The 18,831-nt window shown below is 46.0% G+C and overlaps 1 pseudogene; it reads right to left on the bottom strand.

Annotated features, from left to right (window-relative positions):
• Positions 1 to 3,716: 3,716 nt before the first annotated feature.
• LOC134635572 (protocadherin-1-like) lies at positions 3,717 to 5,413 on the bottom strand (annotated as a pseudogene).
• Between the last annotated feature and the right edge of the window lie 13,418 nt (positions 5,414 to 18,831).

The raw sequence follows: 18,831 nt of genomic DNA, 5'->3' as shown, positions 1-18,831 counted from the left end.
TTGAAACAACAATGTTTAAGAAGCACCAGTTTAATCTTTAACACAGTGAAGCTGTTATGTCATTGTAGTGAGTATCAGCTTCACTGTAAATATGACATATTTGCCTCTGCTGTGTAATAAAGTAAAAATATCTATTCATCTACAATGAAAATGCTCACATGGAGTACATGAAAACAATACTTAATCAAATTTAGTGAGTTACATTTCACCCCCAAAATGGAGAAGTGTCATATTTAATTTTCCACGTATTCCTGGTCATTACCAAGAATGCGGCTCAACCAGACAGATGGGTGAATGATTTCATGTAAATGATATTCAATATATCGAAAACAAGATTAAAAAGAAAAGTCAGTCTATATAGCGTACAGGACAGAACTGGAAGATTCTAAAAGTTGTTTAAAATCAGTGAATGAAGGTGTCACAATGAGCTGTGTGGCTGGAAGTGGCTGGACCCAAGTGCAGGACTCCGAGACAAAACATTAGCTTAAGGAGGCAGGTTTATTTGCTGCCAATACAACCTTGGCAATACAAAGAACAAAACTCAAACTAGGAGGGTTTAACTAGACTGGGAATGCATGGCATGACATGACATAACCTGACTATAGAAGACAAGTGATACACACACACAACTAACGTGGAGGACGCAACAACTGGCAGGGAAAAACACAGAGCTTAAATACATACTGAGGTGAGTAGGGATTGCAAAATAGGAGGGACTAAGGAGCTTGGAAAGAAAAGCGCCTGGTCTTCTTTAAGTTGTTTGAAGACATTTCACCTGTCATCCAAGAAGCTTCTTTAGTTCTAGGGTCAAATGTTGGAGAGTCCCAGATTTAACCTCCTAAGACCCGAACTCTTTCATGACATGCATTTTTAATTTCCCTTTGCTATTTGTGCTGATTGGGACCTGATAAATGTAAAAACAAAGAATAAAAGTGATTTTTTTTTAAGCCTGATTTTAGTTTTTGAGAAAAATGAAATCCACACATGCTTTTCTTTCCAAGTTCTTTAGATTATAATGACCTGGATGACTGAGAACCTTCACAGAAACCGGAGGGAGACTGTTATGACCCGGCTCAAAGGCCGCAAAATAAAAAAAAAAGAAAAAAAAAAAAAGAGATGAATACCAGATTGTAGGTGGGAAGAGGTTTTCTCTTAAAATGGCATAGCAGGTTGGCTAAAATGGCTGGTGCCACCAAGGCAAAGACAAGTGAGCTCCCTGGACGCTTGCCTCAGGTATGCTTTTATCCACACCCGAGTAGGTGTGGCCAATTAGCACCAGCTGAACACATTGAGATGATTAGGGGGTGCAGAGGGACGTAACACCTCCTCCCTCAAAAGGGTTCCTCTAGGACCCCTAAATTTATTAAAAGCCCTTCTGAAGCCTTCAGGTTCTTGACCCACAAACTTGAAATAAAAATAAAAGCTAACAGAAGCACAGTGTTCACATTATAGTTGGCATCTGTAAGCATGAGGATTTGAAGTTGCCACACTGAACACACACAAAAGTAACATGTGACCAACACAAAGGAGTACAACAGTCAAACCCAAAATGATTACCTGACCTGTTACAACACAAAACCAAAAGTAGCAACAAATAATCACAACTAAGTGATCTGTTGTCTCCACCACACAAACAGTCACATACAAGTGGCCCTATACCACAACAAGTTACTTTAATCCAAAAAGTTCAGTAAAGCAAGCACACTAGTGACCAACCACAAAATGGAGAGCTATGGCCACACAATGATCACATCAAGGGTGGCTCAGCACCCCTCAGTGTTATTGCCATCACCTGGCCAGCAACACAAGTGATCCAACAAAAGTAGCCATATTCCCCACAACACTAAAGGAAGGTCACAGCACAAAACACTCACCACACGAGGATCTCATTAGCATCCATCAACACTGAGATATTAGATGCACACACAATACACATTATGCCAACTTAAAAACGACCTACCCCCCTCAGCTACAGACCATAATTAATGAATGGTCTCAAACCTCCTGCCAAGTTTGGTGCCACTGATTTACTATGTGCAACTCCCAGCCTAAAACGCTAAAAACAAAACTTGACCTGTCTAGTCTTCAGTGGTGTACCGGGCTCGAGGCAACTTTAAACGCGAACTCGAGAGCAGGCAGCAGACCAGAGATATAGTCTCCTACCAAACTCTGAAGCGTACCCCCACCCAGGATAACCACCAAATACAACAAATTAAAACAACAAAGCAAAACAACAAACAAGTGCTTCGATGGAAGGGCAGCACAGTCACCCAGCTGAAACACACTTACTAAAGGGAGTTTGCTCAATTACAGTGAACACCATCACCCACTTAAAAGTCAAACAAACTGATATTCAGTCTCCACTAAAATGTCCAAATATCCCGGACGAGCCCCCACTTATGTTACGACCCGGCTCAAAGGCCGCAACATAAAAAAAAAAAAGAGATGAATACCAGATTGTAGGTGAGAAGAGGTTTTATCTTAAAATGGCATAGCAGGTTGGCTAAAATGGCTGGTGCCTACCCCCCTCTCTTCTTGGCCTTCTCCTCCGCCATGCACTTATCATTTTTCTCATCAATCTGAGCCATTTTTTGCTTAATCTTTTTGGCACCGGGTTCCCCCACATGCTGTTCATGGTTCATCCCGAGTACAGGCCCAAGAGGCCTGCCAACCAGTTTGTTCCAAGGCTTTATGGGTTCAAGATCCACCCGATGGCCTACCAGCTGCAGCTGCAAGCTGCCTGAAGCTTCAAGAGCCCCGTCAAGGCTATCCGCTAGAGCGCCCAGGACTGAGGGGGGAGAGAGAGAAGCCAGAGAGGAAAAGACTGATGAAGATGAGGAATGATCAGATAGCTGTGATGAGATGGAATCTGATAATGGAACTAGAACAGAAGAGGAAAATGGAAGAGGAGAAGAAGAGGAAGAGGGATGAGAGGTTAAGAAGAGTCTTTGAGGTCAAAGTAAAAGAGGAGCAGAGGGAGGAAGAGAAGAAGAAAAAGATTGAGCAGGCCAAGAAGAAAGCGGCCCTGAAGCATTAAGAGGAGCTAGAACAGAAGAGGAAAATGGAAGAGGAGGCCAGAAAGAAGAAGATTCAGCAGGAGGAAGAAAAGCGGCAGCAAGAGTTGCTTGCCAAGAAGAAGGCTGAGGAAGAGGCTCGTAAAGCACTCGAGCTGAAGAGGGAGCAGGAATGCGAGAGGGAAAGGGAGCTGGAGGGGGAACGGCAAGCTGCTGCTGAGAGAGAGCGAGTGGAGAAAGAAAAAGCTCTCGCTCTGCAGCATGAAGTGGAGAGAGCAGCGAGAGAGAAAGAGATGAATACCAGATTGTAGGTGAGAAGAGGTTTTATCTTAAAATGGCATAGCAGGTTGGCTAAAATGGCTGGTGCTACCAAGGCAAAGACAAATGAGCTCCCTGGACGCTTGCCTCGGGTATGCTTTTATCCACACCTGACTAGGTGTGGCCAATTAGCACCAGCTAAACACATTGAGATGATTAGTGGCTGCAGAGGGACGTAACAGAGACACAGCTGGGGACAATGCAGGCATGACGAGGCACAGGGAAGCAACACAGAAAACCCTAATCCAAAGACTACGAATATAACAAACAGAAGATCACAAATCATAATAATCAGAACGAACAGTTCATTACTTAAACATAAAGCACTGGCTCCGTGACCCAGTGACATGACAGATTGATTGTAAAATATATTTTCAAACCACTCTAGTTGGAATCCTCTTTGGCCGTATTAGAAACTATAGAGCTGAATGTCTGAATCACATGAGCAATACCTGCGAGGCTGCCGTACAGGATATTGTTATGCTGAACAAGAGCAGAGCTCCCTAAAAGATCTCCGGCAACGTCCTTTTCCAAAGGGGTGGAGAGGCTCTCTGTGACCAGCGCCTCAATGAGGGAGATGTTGGACTCGGTACCATTGATAAAAACGTGGACTAGTGCAGTGGTGCAGAGAGGAGGTCTGCCTTTATCACAGACTCTCACTACCAGCCGATGTAGCCCACTGTGCTTGCTGGTCACTTCCTGTGCCAGTGTGATCTCCCCATGGTAGGGAGATATTTGAAACAGACCATGTGGATTTCCACCTACAATAAAATAGTCCAGCTCAGCATTGAGCCCAGTGTCAGTGTCCTCAGCCTTTACTACCTCCACATATGTGCCTGCTTGGGTGAAATATGATAGGTATGTGTAGGAGGAGTTGTCTGGTTTGGTGACATATGGAGCGTTATCATTTTCATCTAAGACATTGATGATCATGCTCACATAGGAGGATCGAGGTGGGTCACCTCCATCCACGGCCTTTAGGCGGAAAGTGTAGAAACGTTCCTTCTCACGGTCAAAGGAGATTCTAGACAAGATGATTCCTGTGCCATTTTGGATGAAAAAATTGCCATTGTCCGGTTCCACAAACAGTCTTAGGTGGGAATTTTCATCCTTATCAGCATCTAAGACAGCAACCGCACCAACACGACTGGGTGGAGGCATATTCTCTGCAGCAGTAAAGCTGTAGCCCTTGAGTATAAAAACAGGGTCATTGTCATTTTGATCTTGAACATTTACAAATATTGTGGCAGTGCCGGTTTTACTAGGAACACCCATGTCTGCTGCTGCCACACAGAACACATAACGCTCCCTCTCTTCCCGATCCAACACGGTTCTCACACGAACCTCCCCAGTGTTGCATCAACTTCAAAGAGCCTTTTGGCAAAACGATCAATGATGCTATAGACAAGCTGTCCATTTATGCCAGAATCTGGATCTGTTGCCACAAGATCCAGTAATTTTTGTACTCTGTAGTTGTTTTCTGGAAAGTCCACCTCGATTGTTGCCGGGGAAAAGTTCAGTGCATTATCATTTACGTCTGTATCTTGGACATTGAGGGAGAGAGTGCTGGACAGAGCTGGGCTTCCAGAATCCACCGCAACAATTTCAATACTGTAATTTTTAACGCTCTCATAATCCAGCAGGGTCGTTGTCTGCAGGAAGTATTTGCCCTTCTGATCACTCGCAGGCCGGAGCTGAAATGGAACATCACCATCAACTGCGCATGTTACCACAGCATTTTCCCCTTCATCCCGGTCTGACACCTGGACCAGTGCCACTGGTGTACCAACAGGCAGGTCCTCAGAAATCTTAGTCACACCATCCTGGTATTTTACTAAGCCTATACCTTGGATGTTAATGCTCGGTGCATTGTCATTTTGATCTGTGACATTTATGGTCACCAGAACCTTGGAACTCTTAATCCTGGAACTGGGGCCACGATCTCGGGCCACCACAAACAACTTGAGGATGCTTTCTTCCTCTCAATCCACAAGGCCTTTCACATAGATGATGCCTGTCACACTGTCAATGCACAGAAGCCTTTGGACAGTCTCTGATACTTGATGAAGGCTGTAGTTCATCTCTTCAATGGTAATGTATGCATGGCTGGCTCTGACCTAGAAAAACAGGGGCACTTCATTCAGCCTCACATTGTGCAAGACAAGAACCAAAACCACAAAATTTGCATGAACCCTGTTTGGAGTTGCATGGCTGCAAGAGAAAAATAACCTACCATATATTTCTGGAGGTACAAGCAGTCAGCAAAATATCACAGTGGATGTTAGAACGCTTTTCTGTCAACACACCTGCTTAATTTTTTTGATTAATATCTGCCTGTATTTCTTTTTCCTTTTATTTTCAGGCAGTAACATCCAATCAAACAGAGAGAAGCTTTTGGGAATGTTGGAAGATCTGAAACAGGATTAGTTTGAAAATTTCAAGTCATTCCTGCATGACCGTGATGTTTTGGTGGAGCTCCAACCCATTCCAGAGAGCAAACTGGAGAAGGCCAGCATCTGTAACCTGGTGGATCTGATGTTTGGGGCCTACACCCATCATTACCGTGGAGGTGACCAAGAAGGTTTTTAGGAAAAGTTGTCAGACATGAGCTCGTGATCCAAAGGTAAGAAACTATTTGTCTATATTTATATATTAAGTTTTTACTTTGAAAATGTTTGTATGTATATTGTGGTCTTAACAAAAAATTCATTTTGACTGTCAGACATGTACCTTATGAATTCATTTTAAATACAGTACATGATTGTAGTATGAGCAGCACTTTGATGTTAAATTACAGTAAATCGTTGAATGATCACTGACTGTACCTGTTAATCATCAGACATAATGTCTCAGTGTTACTGATGTGCAGTAATTCAAATCAATTCAATTATATTTATACAGCGCTGTTGAAGATGCAGAGTAGACCCGACCACATTCTTTCATTTTCAGACTCTTTTCTTTTATTTCAGCTGTCGTTTCGAACACTCGGCTGCAGCTTTTAAGCTGTCAGCTACACACACCATCGACAACAACAGGACCCAGTTCATTCTTCTTTTAAGCCAGTGAGGCATGACTGCTCATGTCGCTCAGGTTTGTCTGCCTCCCCCACAGCCGCTCCACAGACCACGCCCCGCCACAAGCTCGAAATCACAACAGTTGCCTCAAGGAGCTTTATACTGTAAGGTAGACCCCACAATAATAGATACAGAGAAAAACCCAAGAGTCATATGATCCCCTATGAGCAAGCACTTTGGCGACAGTGGGAAGGAAAAACTCCCTTTTAACAGGAAGAAACCTCCGGCAGAACCAGGCTCAGGGAGGGGCGGGGCCATCTGCTGTGATTGGTTGGGGTGAGAGAAGGAAGACAGGATAAAGACATGCTGTGGAAGAGAGACAGAGATTAATAACAGGTATGATTCAGTGCAGAGAGGTCTATTAACACATAGTGAGTGAGAAAGGTGACTGAAGAAGAAATACTCAATGCATCATGGGAATCCCCCAGCAGCCTGCGTCTATTGCAGCATAACAAAGGGAGGATTCAGGGTCACCTGGTCCAGCCCTAACTATATGAAGCCTAATCTTGAAAGTAGAGAGAGTGTCTGTCTCTGGGAGCTGGTTCTACAGAAGAGGGGCCTGAAACCTGAAGACTCTGCTGTTGTGGACTTCGTTATGACATATATGCCTTTATACATTAGACATGTAATCATAATTACTCACATATACATTATGTAATCATATATACTCATATTAACTATGCCCACTCACAATGGAGTGTTTTGTATAGTGAAGTCACAGTGTTAAGGATTCAACCTGTACGTTCAAATCACATGACCCATATATTTAGGTCATATATATCTCCCACTATATTAATGAAAAAGTTGTGCCACTTGTTGTATGAACACATGTTGATTAATACTGTTTGAAAATGTAACAATGAGGATCAGTAAGAAACCTTTGATAGTGTTATAGCCAAGTGTGACTAATCCAACAAAGTGTTACTTCAGCTTGGCACTGCTAAAGTATGTGCATAGGACCCTTCTCAGCATGCAGCTGCATTTAATTGTACAGCAGATGCACACAGTGGTTTGAGACATCTGTGCAGCAGAAAGATGCAGCTGTGTTTAACTGGACTGCTTCACGGCGTGTTGCCGCTCTTTAACTGGCTGTACAACAGAGGCATGCAGTTGTTTGGATGGCTGCAAAGCAAGGGCCTGTGGCCTTTTCTGGGGCTATAAGCTAAAAACATAAGCCCCCTTTCACAGCTATAAGGAAAAAACACAAGGCTCCTTAAGCTGCCACAAGGTAAAAACAAAAGGCGCCTTAAATGGGTGTAAGATAAAGACATAAGATCCCGCAAACTGCTGTAAGGTAAAAGCATCCAGTTATGTAAATGACTGTAAGGTAAAAGCAGACAGCTTGACTGTAAGACGGAAGTGTTCAGCCTTTCAATATTTCTATAAGACAAGAAACCTGGCCTTTGCAGGGCATGTACCTGGGATTCTGGTTTTTGCCTCAAACACCAGAAAGCAAAGAAGTAAACCCTTACTCAGCATGGATAGCAGTTTATGTCTGGCATGCACACCCAACAAGCACACCCAACAAAATTGTTGGATGGATTAACTGATTAGCTGCTTTTTCTGTAGACTTACCTTTGGATCTGTAGACTCACTTTGGCCATGAAACTGTCAAAGGGACCCAATACAGTGATGGATGAGAGATTGGTTTGCAAGAAGTTATGGTGTAGGGTCTTTTTTCTGCTGCTTCTTTCCTGTCTGTCGTTTGTGTGTGTTTTCTATTTGTGCTTTAAGGCTCTACGACCCAGGGTTGCTTCGCTTTTTTGTTTGCTTTATTTCCACTTTTAAATGTACTGCTCTGCTGTTCATATGACAATGTTTAATAAACTCTGTTTTAAGAATTCTACTCTTCTCCAGAGAATCATTATGATTGATTTGATTTTAATTGGATATGAAAAGCTGGACCTCCACAGCATTGGTGGGATAAGTTTATCATATTGGCTTCAAAATTTGCGACCTGACAGTTGGCGACCCAGATGGGACAAGGTATTGGGGTGATTGATGGGAGCCTTGGGGAATGCCAAAACCTTGCACTTCAGAGAACACCAGGCAGCCGCTAAGCAGAGTTTTTTCTGCAGGATGTTGGTGTCGTCTGAGTGCAAAAGGGGGATTTTCACCGAGGGGCAAAGCAGATATTACCTAACCTTGTAAAGAACCTTAATCTCAAAGGGTCGCTGTTATTCTAAGAGGTAAAATGTTGCACTGTTAGAAATAGTGTTAATTAGAGACTCTGAAGGAGCAGAGTTTAATGCTGCGTCGTGTGTGTGAGCTTGAATTTATGGCTGCGGGGCTCTGAAGGAGTGTATGTAACAGGGGCACTTTCTGTCTGTAGTTTTTTGGGGGGTTGTTGGGAAGTTTGGTTTTGTTTTCCTTAGTGTTAAAATCCTGCTCCTCACATACAAGGTCTGAAATAATCAGGCCCCATCTTATCTTAATGACCTTGTAGTACCATATCACCCTATTAGAGCACTTCGCTCTCACACTGCAGGCCTACTTGCTGTTCCTAGAGTACTTAAAAGTAGAATGGGAGGGAGAGCCTTCACTTTTCAGGCCCCTCTTCTGTGGAACCAGCTTCCAGTTTGGATTCGGGAGACAGACACTATCTCTACTTTCAAGATTAGGCTTCAAACTTTCCTTTTTGCTAAAGCATATAGTTAGGGCTGGACCAGGTGACCCTGAATCCTCCCTTTGTTATGCTGCAATAGACGCAGGCTGCTGGGGGATTCCCATGATGCATTGAGTATTTCTTCTTCAGTCACCTTTCTCACTCACTATGTGTTAATAGACCTCTCTGCATCGAATCATATCTGTTATTAATCTCTGTCTCTCTTCCACAGCATGTCTTTATCCTGTCTTCCTTCTCTCATCCCAACCAATCACAGCAGTTGGCCCCGCCCCTCCCTGAGCCTGGTTCTGCCGGAGGTTTCTTCCTGTTAAAAGGGAGTTTTTCCTTCCCACTGTCGCCAAAGTGCTGCTCATAGGGGGTCATATGATTGTTGGGTTTTTCTCTGTATTTATTATTGTGCGATCTACTGTACAATATAAAGTGCCTTGAGGCGACTTTTGTTGTGATTTGGCGCTATATAAATAAAATTGAATTGAATTAAATTGAATAAAGTGTTGAGGAAGTGTATCTAAGAATGGGAGTACTTGTGAAAAGTTGAAGAGGCAACACCTATGGCCAAAGTGTATATATGTAAAAAACTGTTACTAACCCCTAAGCATAATCACACTGCTGTAAATATTGCTAACTAGTAGTCTAGAGTATAATTTGTTTGTTGCTGTAAAAACTGCTTAATACTAATCTATGATTATAACCAATGTATTGCTGTAAATATTGCTTAAAATAGCTCTTCCTGTAAATAGGAGTTAGAGAAATACACCCAAGGGGTGGTCTTTGATAAATAAATAGGAAAAGGGAAGTTAGTAGGTACAGTGGCTTGCAAAAGTATTCGGCCCCCTTGAACTTTTCCACATTTTGTCACATTACAGCCACAAGCATGAATCAATTTTATTGGAATTCTACGTGAAAGACTGATACAAAGTGGTGTACACGTGAGAAGTGGAACGAAAATCATACATGATTTCAAACATGTATGATTTTTGTAGATAAATAGAAAATTGTAGAGGGACTGCTCTGATAGATAAGACTGAGAAAGAACTGATCTCACTGTGCTGGAGAGCACTGTGTCTGCAGGCGGGCCGTAGTCATCCCTAAGGTATGTGGAGGAGTGAGAGGGGCCTCACAGCAGTGAAAAGAGATAAATCAGCAAAAAAAACTAATAATTGTTAATATAAAAGAGGAAGAAGAGACACTGCTACTGAAACATAATGTTGCTGCTGTTTTAAATTGAACAATTTGCAGGAATAATATTTGTTAAGAAATTAAACAAAGTAAAGTGAAAAAGTTGTGGGTAAAATTGACTAAAAGAGAATAATAAAAACCAACATAGGGGTCGGATACACCTGAAGCTTTCCTCTCTTCAGGAACTCTCTCTGCAGGAGGGGGAGATACAGGAGAGGTGGAGGAAGATCTCAGCCTGGGCGTCTATTGTCTTGTGTAGTCTGGAAGATGAGTGGATGATGGGGTGGGTGCAGTTTTCTCTGTGGTGGGGTCAGGTGGACTGTCCCGGGCTCTGTGGGGCCGGGCGGCGCTGCTGCACTGGGCCCCGGTCCGGACGGGCCTGGGCCCCCTTTCCCTGGCGGGTTGCAGAGTATGGGGGTGCCTACTGGGGTCAGCGGGGGAGCTGGCCCCAGGGAGGGGTCACTTGCCCCTTCCTTCCCTCCCCATCTCTAGCTGCCTCCATCTTCCCGCTCCACCACAATCACCCACACATGCAGCGCCTTGGGGTAGGGGTGTGTCACCAGGGTGCAAAGGAGGCATCCCCCCCCTCTGTCCCCTTCTGGCTGCCTCTGCCTCAATTTTATCCCACGACTTAGACATTCACATTACTCACACTCTCATAACACATACATATAGGATCTTGGGGCTGGGCACGCCACACGGAATCCAAATTACCATCAGGGTGTACACCTCACCCCTGGCGTCGTTGCCCACCTCTCAATTTTAAATACACGTAGACATTGAGGGCTAGCAGGAGGGGCTATGCGCTTACCTGCTGCTCTGGCAGGTAGCTCCATGCCCTCCTGGGTTTTAAATGCACCTTAGAACACACATACATCAACACTACATATGAGTGGGTGGAGGGAGGTTTGGAGTCTTCTCACACCCCTGTTTTCTGGAGCAGGGGGGCTGGGAGGAGGAGTTGGACGTCCGACTGGGGTCTGGAATGTGGGGCCTCCTTGCTGCTTGGGGACGCTTGGGGAGTGTGATTGTGTGTACAGCGTCTCTTTATGTCTGTCTCCACGTTGGTTGAGTGTGGAGTAATTGCTTATGAGAGCATGAGGGTGGGAATGGATGTTTGTATTTGAGTGTGCCTGTATGTCTGTGTCTATATGTCAGGTTGGGTATCAGACGCCACCTCTCTGGGGACATCTCAGGCCCTCCAAGGTTTGGAGGCCTATCTCCCCCCACCACTTCCCCTGCTGGTGGCAGACGCCCTCAGACATCGGTGCGTTGGTGGTTCTTTGTGTCCGGGGATGGGCGCCCAGGTACACACCGGCTCACTCCTTGGCGGCTGCTTATCGAGGCCTGGAGCCTGGGGCTCGCTCGGGCCACTTCGGAGGTGGGGTGCCCTCAGCCTCTCGGCCCGGGGCTCGGTCACTCAGGCACAGCTGGCTGCCGGCAGAGCTCACGGGCACGTCACTGCAACCCCCCCTGGCTTCTGCTCCGCGGCTGCTGAGTGACCCCTCATCTGGGACTCTCCTCAGCTCTTTCTGGGATAGTGGCGCGGCTGCCCCTCTGTTGGTCTTCCTTGGTCTCTTGTGTTCTGGGGGCCTCTGGATGTCTGGAGTTTTGATCTCCTCCATACCTGCTTCATGCCCTGGAGGACGGGGCAGTGGCCCCCCACACCCTCTAGCAGATCATTACATGAAGGAACCTTTTAAAAAAAAAACAAGCGCGCTCATGCTCACAGGTGTACACACAGGTGATCACACACACAAACTACACCGTTTTTGGCTCTTACCTCAAAGCACACTGTGCGCTGTCAATCTTACGTGCTGCACAATAATGTTTAATATGCTTTCTTTTTTCTTTCTCAACAGGTGATCCAGGTGATCGATATATGTATTTTTTTTGTCTGCTTATTCTGTTGGTTTTTGTTTTTTGCCCTTTTCCCCCGTCCCTCTTCTCAGCTGTTTTTCTTTCCCTCTTTCTTTCTCCCCTTTCTTTCCCCCAGTCAAGTCTGTCCCGTATTCAGCAAGTGAAAATAAAATAAACAATAAAAGGTGAATCAAATAGACCAATACAGCAAGGCTGGGATGGTCCATTTGGTAAAGTAAATCCGTTGGGCATCTTTCTTCGCCTTTAGACAATAATTCTGATGGCAAAAGAACCAAACGGGACAGGTAAAAAAAAAGAAAGAAAAAAAAGGATACACCTTATTGTATAATCAGCCTAATAAAAGTAAGACTAAAAGTTAAATAAGTCAGAAATAGACCTGATTGAATTGAATAAATACAGTATATGGCATTGTCTAACTTAGCTTTGAAAATTCAGATTCTGCTGCTATAAAGGTGTGGAAGTTTGATCAGCCGTACAGCCAGCAACACAACATCTAAGGGTGAAAGTGCTAGTGACAACCTGTGAATTGACAGCGAGTAAAAGATTTAATCATCAGCTTATGAACTTGACATGTGCCTGATTAATGTTTAGAAACAAAGAGGGATTTAAAGAAGCTAACAAAGCACCAAGAGTGTACTGTATGGGGAGGCAAAATCTTAGCTAATAGTTGCCCTAAAGCTCCCTAGTGCTGTGGCTGTGATTAAACGTCCTGATCACCAGAGCACAGACACCTTAAGAGGTAAATGAAACAACCTAGTAGGCAAGCTAGCTAAGTAAGCTACTAATTTTATTAGATACTTTCTAAATTGGTATCGACAAAAGTGTGTGTGTGAGAGAGAGAATGTGTGTGTGTGTTTGTGTTTGGGGGTGCGTTTGTGTGACCTCCTGCTCACCAAAAGGGTAATAAAAGCAGGAAGCTTACCACACAAGAAAACAGAACCTTCAGATAGGATGTGCCTATAATAAAACACTTCAGCCTCCCCCACCAACAAACTGGCTGGAGAGGTGGTCAGAGACAAAGGAATGTCTTTGATCCTACAGTTTGAACTAAGACTTACAAATTTAAGTAACACAATGACAATATTTAACAATTTGACTCCAACAAAGGCCCTGAGTAAATGTGGTTAGCCCAGATGGACCTTTGTCAAAGCTGGGAAGGCACCAAAAGAAAGCTCCAGCCGATCCAGGAGAGAAGGACAACCGCTGCCTAAGCGAAAACCTGTAGTGATCCCGTACATGTTACGAGTATCGGAGCAGATGACACGCATTTTTTCTAAACACCGGGTGTTACACACCAGCCTGGGGGGGGGGGGGCCTGGAGTGCAACACAAGAAAAATAATAAAAAGAAGTAAATCACACAGCCACAGCTTTACAATGACTAGTCGTTTTATTAACTTCACTGGAAACAGGAAGTAGGAGGAGGTGCTGCCGGCCCAGTCAGGTCCCAATTTGTAGCTGGCCTCATTCCCTCTTCCACCAATGGTCAGCCTCCACCTGGAAACTTACATAACACAGACATCACAGAGTACAAACAATGCCCCCGCATGGTGTGGCGAGTAACAGCACCACACGGCAACAATGACCTGGGTCATAACACCCTCCTATCTAAAATCAAGCATCTCCACCCTTTAAGATATGCTGAATCTAGGTCTCTACTCGGGATAGTGCATCGGCCACAACATTATCAGCCCCTCGGAGATGATGAATGTCATTGTTAAAATCCTGCAGCAACAAGGACCATCGCATGAGGCGCTGGTTGTTATTTCGCATGCGAGAAAGGAAGACCAGGGGATTGTGGTCAGTATAAACAACAGTTGGTACGGGGCTGGAACTGACATACACTTCAAAATGTTGGAGGGCCAAAAGTAACGCTAGAGTCTCCTTCTCAATTGTACTATAATTCATCTGATGCTTATTGAACTTTTTTGAGAAGTAGCACACTGGGTGATCAATTCCCCGGTCATCCTCCTGCAAATGTACAGCACCTGCACCATTAGCACTGGCATCCACCTCTAACTTGAACGCGCGAGTAAAATCAGGGGCACCTAACACTGGGGCACTGCGGCTTTGGCTGAGTCAAATGCTTCCTGACAGTCAGAGTTCCACAAAAAGAGGTGTGACGGACTTGTCAACGCAGTCAAGGGAGTAACCACTGTGGCAAAATTTTTGCAGAACCCACGGTAGTAGCCACACATACCCAGAAAACGGCGAAGTTAACGCGGTGTTGTTGGTACTGGGAAATCCAAAATGGCCTGGACTTTGGCCGTGAGAGGGCGTACCTGCCCCTGTCCCACCTGTTTCCCCAGATAGGTAACCACAGCTTTGCCGAACTCGCACTTGGCAAGATTCACTGTCAAACAGGCATCCTTCAACCGGGCAAAAACTTCCCGCAGCGTGTCCATGTGCTCTGGCCATGTTGGTGAATAAACTACAATATCATCTAAGTAAACCTCACAGCCATGGACACCCAATAGCACCGTATTCATCAGTCTTTGGAACGTGGCCGGAGCATTTCTTAACCCAAACGGCATCACAGTATATTGCAGGAAGTGGTCTGGTGTCACAAAAGCAGAGATCTCAGCCGCCCATTGTGAAAGGGGCACCTACCAATAACCTTTCAAAAGATCCAGCTTTGTGACAAATCTGGCTGAACCCACCCTATCTACGCAGTCATCCATACGTGGGAGCGGAAAAGAGTCTGGTTTAGTGACGGCATTTACTTTGCGGTAATCATTACAGAAGCGTGGAGTTTGGTCAGATTTAGGCACCAAAAGGGTAGGTGAAGTCCAGGGGCTGAAGCTAGGGACCGCAAAACCATTCTTCAGCAAGTATTCCACCTCCTTCTTCATAACAGCCCGCTTTACTGGGTTGACCCGGTAGGCATGCTGCTTAATGGGCCTGTGGTCACCAACATCTATATCATGCTCAAGCACGGTGGTTTGAGTCGGTTTGTCACTAAAAAGCATGGTATGGCCACAAATCAGACTATATATGTCCTGCTTGAGGGGCTCATCCAAGTAAAACAAATGAGCCTTAAGATCCTCCAGGATTTTAGAATTCTCTAAGCGTGCCCCAGAACTTGGTCCCTGGTGCTCATGCAACCCATCCACCTCAGGTTGGTAGGAGGGTGATCCCACCGTCACAACAGGGGAGCCCATGTCGGTATGACTCTTTTCACGGACCACATATTTCTTTAACATGTTGATGTGACAGACCCGGGACTTTTTCCGCCTATCTGGGGTTTTAATCAGATAATCTGTGTCACTGATTTGGCGCTCAACCTCATAGGGACCACTGAAGCGAGCTTGAAGACATGAACCCACGACTGGTAGGAAAACCAAAACATGCTCACCAGGCAGAAAGGTACACTTGAGGGTTTTCCTATCATACCTCTCCTTCATATTACTCTGGGCATTAGAAAGCGAGCTACGTGCCAACTCACACGCAGCGTGCAACCTCTCCCTAAATGAACTCACATAATCAAGTACATTGTGCGCGGGTCTCGGCTGGTCTGCAAGCCACCTCTCCTGGAGCAGACGTAAGGGTCCACGCACAGTGTGTCCAAAAACCAACTCCGCCGGGCTAAAACCCAGGGACTCTTGTGTGGCTTCTCGAATGGCAAACAGCAACAATGGCAGGCCCACATCCCATTCTGCATCAGTTTCAACACAGTACTTCCGCAACATGGCCTTTAGAGTCTGGTGGAATCGCTCCAATGCCCCCTGAGTTTCTGGGTGATAAGCACTAGACACCCGGTGCTTAACAGACAGTTCAGACATAACTTGAGCAAAAACCCTAGACAGGAAATTAGATCCCTGGTCGGTTTGAATGTGTTTCGGTAACCCAAATGTAGAAAAAAACTGAACTACTGCTTTCACAATGGCCTTTGCCCTGAGCGATCGCAGGGGAATAGCTTCTGGAAACTGTGTAGCCGCACACATTATGGTAAGTACATACTGGTAGCCTGCCTTGGTCTTCGGCAAGAGCCCTACACAGTCCACTATGACATGTTCGAAGGGCTCACCTATTGCAGGGATAGGATGTAAAGGGGCAGGAGGGATGACCTGATTGGGCTTGCCAGACACCTGACAAACATGACAGGACCGACAATAAAGAGCCACATCAGATTTAAGCCCTGGCCAAAAAAAAATAGCGGAGCACTCTGTCATATGTTTTTCTAATCCCTAAGTGGCCCGACAGATGATGCTCATGGGCAAGACTCAAAACCTGGGGTCGGTACTCCGTCGGCACCACAACCTGAGTGACCACATCACCCTCTAACCCAGACACCGGAGTCCACTTGCGCAACAGAACCCCGTGGTCAAATTGGTAGGACGCAGGACCAGGTACAGCCACCTGCTGCAAGGCAGCAGATCGGCAGGCAGACAAAGTATCATCAGACTGTTGAGGCTCAACGAGCTGCTCCCTGTTCACCGCCAAACACAAGTCCTCTGATACTACACTAAAAACCTTAGATTTCTCATCGTCTACCTCCGGGGAAGGGCTATTATGTGAGTCAGAACCATCCAAGAACATCTCAGATATGTCCACCACGTCACTAAGGAGACGAGCCTGAGCACGTGTAACCACACATGCCGGGAAAACTGTGGAGTCGCCAAGTCCAGAAGAGGTATGACACAAAATATCCGGAGTAGGACATTCAGTGACTTCAGGAGTGGCCGGAAACACCTTTCCCCCAGCCAAGTCGTTTCCCAGAATAAGATCAATGCCTTCAATTGGCAGCTGATCTTGCACCCCCACCAAAGGGCGAGGTCAAGGTAGCAGTATGAAGCGGCATGCGCAAAATACTCATCTTAATTCCCCACACCAACAAATCAGAGCCACAATACGACTGCTGAGAGAAAGGCACAATTCCACGCCGCGCTACGGAATGCTTTGCCCCCGTATCCCTTAATATGGTGATTGGAACCTGGTCCGCGGCATCACCAGACAGTGACAAAGAACCCACAGAGACAAAAGGTCTGAACACCTCATCTATCTCCACCGGAAAAACCCCATCTGGCACTGGCCCAGGGCGGTCCACAGTAGAACAACACTGTACCGGCCCCACCTCAGATGTGGTTTTAGTCTGCGCTACCTCCTTTGTCCTTAGCACTGGACAAAAAGCAATGAGGTGACCGAGCTCATGACAATAGAAACACCTGCGGTCCCCACCCGCCACTGTAGGACTACGCCGTGAAAGCGGGGGAGATCGTGCCCCTCCCACCCCAGGCAAAACTCTAGGGCCCCGACGCGGCGGAGGACTCTTGTGAGTCAAGGCAAACTCATCCGCCAGGACTGCTGCCTTTGCAAGGGAGTCAACTTTCTGTTTGTTTAAATAGACAACAACCCGCTCTGGCAGGCACCCCTTAAAGTCCTCCAACAGCATCAATTCCCTGAACTGTGCAAACTCCTTAACCTTGCTAGCCTGGCACCACTTATCAAAAAGCAGACCTTTCTCACGCGCGAACTCCACATAAGTCTGGTTGGCCCCTCTCTCACACTGCCGAAATTTCTGACGGTACGCTTCCGGCACCAACTCAAAAGCACGCAACACAGTAGCCTTAACAACATCATAATCCAAACTTTCAGCTGCCGAGAGACTAGCACACACCTCCTGAGCCCTACCCACCAGCCGACATTGCAGCAGCAAGGCCCAGACCTCCTCCGGCCATTTCAACACAGTAGCAACACGCTCAAAAGCAGCAAAGAACGAATCCACCTCAGACTCACTAAAGGGTGGCACCAATTTAATGTGCTTACCCACATCAAAATCTTGATGGGGAGCTTGGGTGAGACCAGGTGTGGGTGGCGCAGGGGTAGGGCTACGTGGCGGAGGCTGGCGTTCTAGCTCTAGCGCTCTCACCCGAAGGTGCATCGCCTCCACCTCCAACTTGCGATTACTCAACTCCACCTCCTTAATGCGGAGCATCAGCTGGAGCTCCTCAGCTGACGTCCCCACCGTAGGAATAGGAGGAGCTACAGAAGAAGAGGTTACAGGAGGAGTAGGGGAAAGAGCAGATAAAGGAGCTAGCAGCTCCACAGCAGCCTCGCCCGCCTCACTTGCAACTGCCACACCCGCCAACAGGCCCCGCTCACCTAAGGCCTCAGCGATAAGCCGCCGCAATTCATCCTTCTTCACCACCACTGGAGCATGCACATCAAAATGGCTGGCAATAAGCAGCAAATCCTCCTTCCTACACTTGTTCAACTGCTGCACGGTAGGAGTCTTAGCGAACTTATCCAAATCAAACTCCATTTGCGGCCAACAACACAAACCAGCCACCAAACAATAGGCACACAAAGCAACAAACACCCACACGCCTACACGAACCCCACAAAACACAAACGGGCAAGGACGAGCCCCCAATTATGTTACACACCGGCCTGGGGGGGGGGGCCGGAGTGCAACACAAGAAAAATAATAAAAAAGTAAATCACACAGCCACAGCTTTACAATGACTAGTCGTTTTATTAACTTGACAGGTAGCGAGCGTCAGGGTGGGCATGGCCAAAACAACAAACAAAACACACTGGAAATGAATCAGAACTAACTTACCTATAGTGAGTCAACCCCAAAAGAAAATACAAACCTCTAACCTGTCTCCCTACCCGAAACAGGAGAAAAAGGTTGTAAAAGAAATGGCTTCCCACCCCTACAGCTGCCATGTCCAGATAAACGACTCTCTACACTGTTTTTACTGCAGCCTAGCTCTGTCACATGGCACGAAGGGCCCC

The sequence above is a fragment of the Pelmatolapia mariae genome, linkage group LG10_11, assembly GCF_036321145.2.
Source record: "Pelmatolapia mariae isolate MD_Pm_ZW linkage group LG10_11, Pm_UMD_F_2, whole genome shotgun sequence".
In the NCBI taxonomy this organism is placed as follows: domain Eukaryota; kingdom Metazoa; phylum Chordata; class Actinopteri; order Cichliformes; family Cichlidae; genus Pelmatolapia; species Pelmatolapia mariae.
This window is presented reverse-complemented; position numbering and strand designations above follow the sequence as displayed.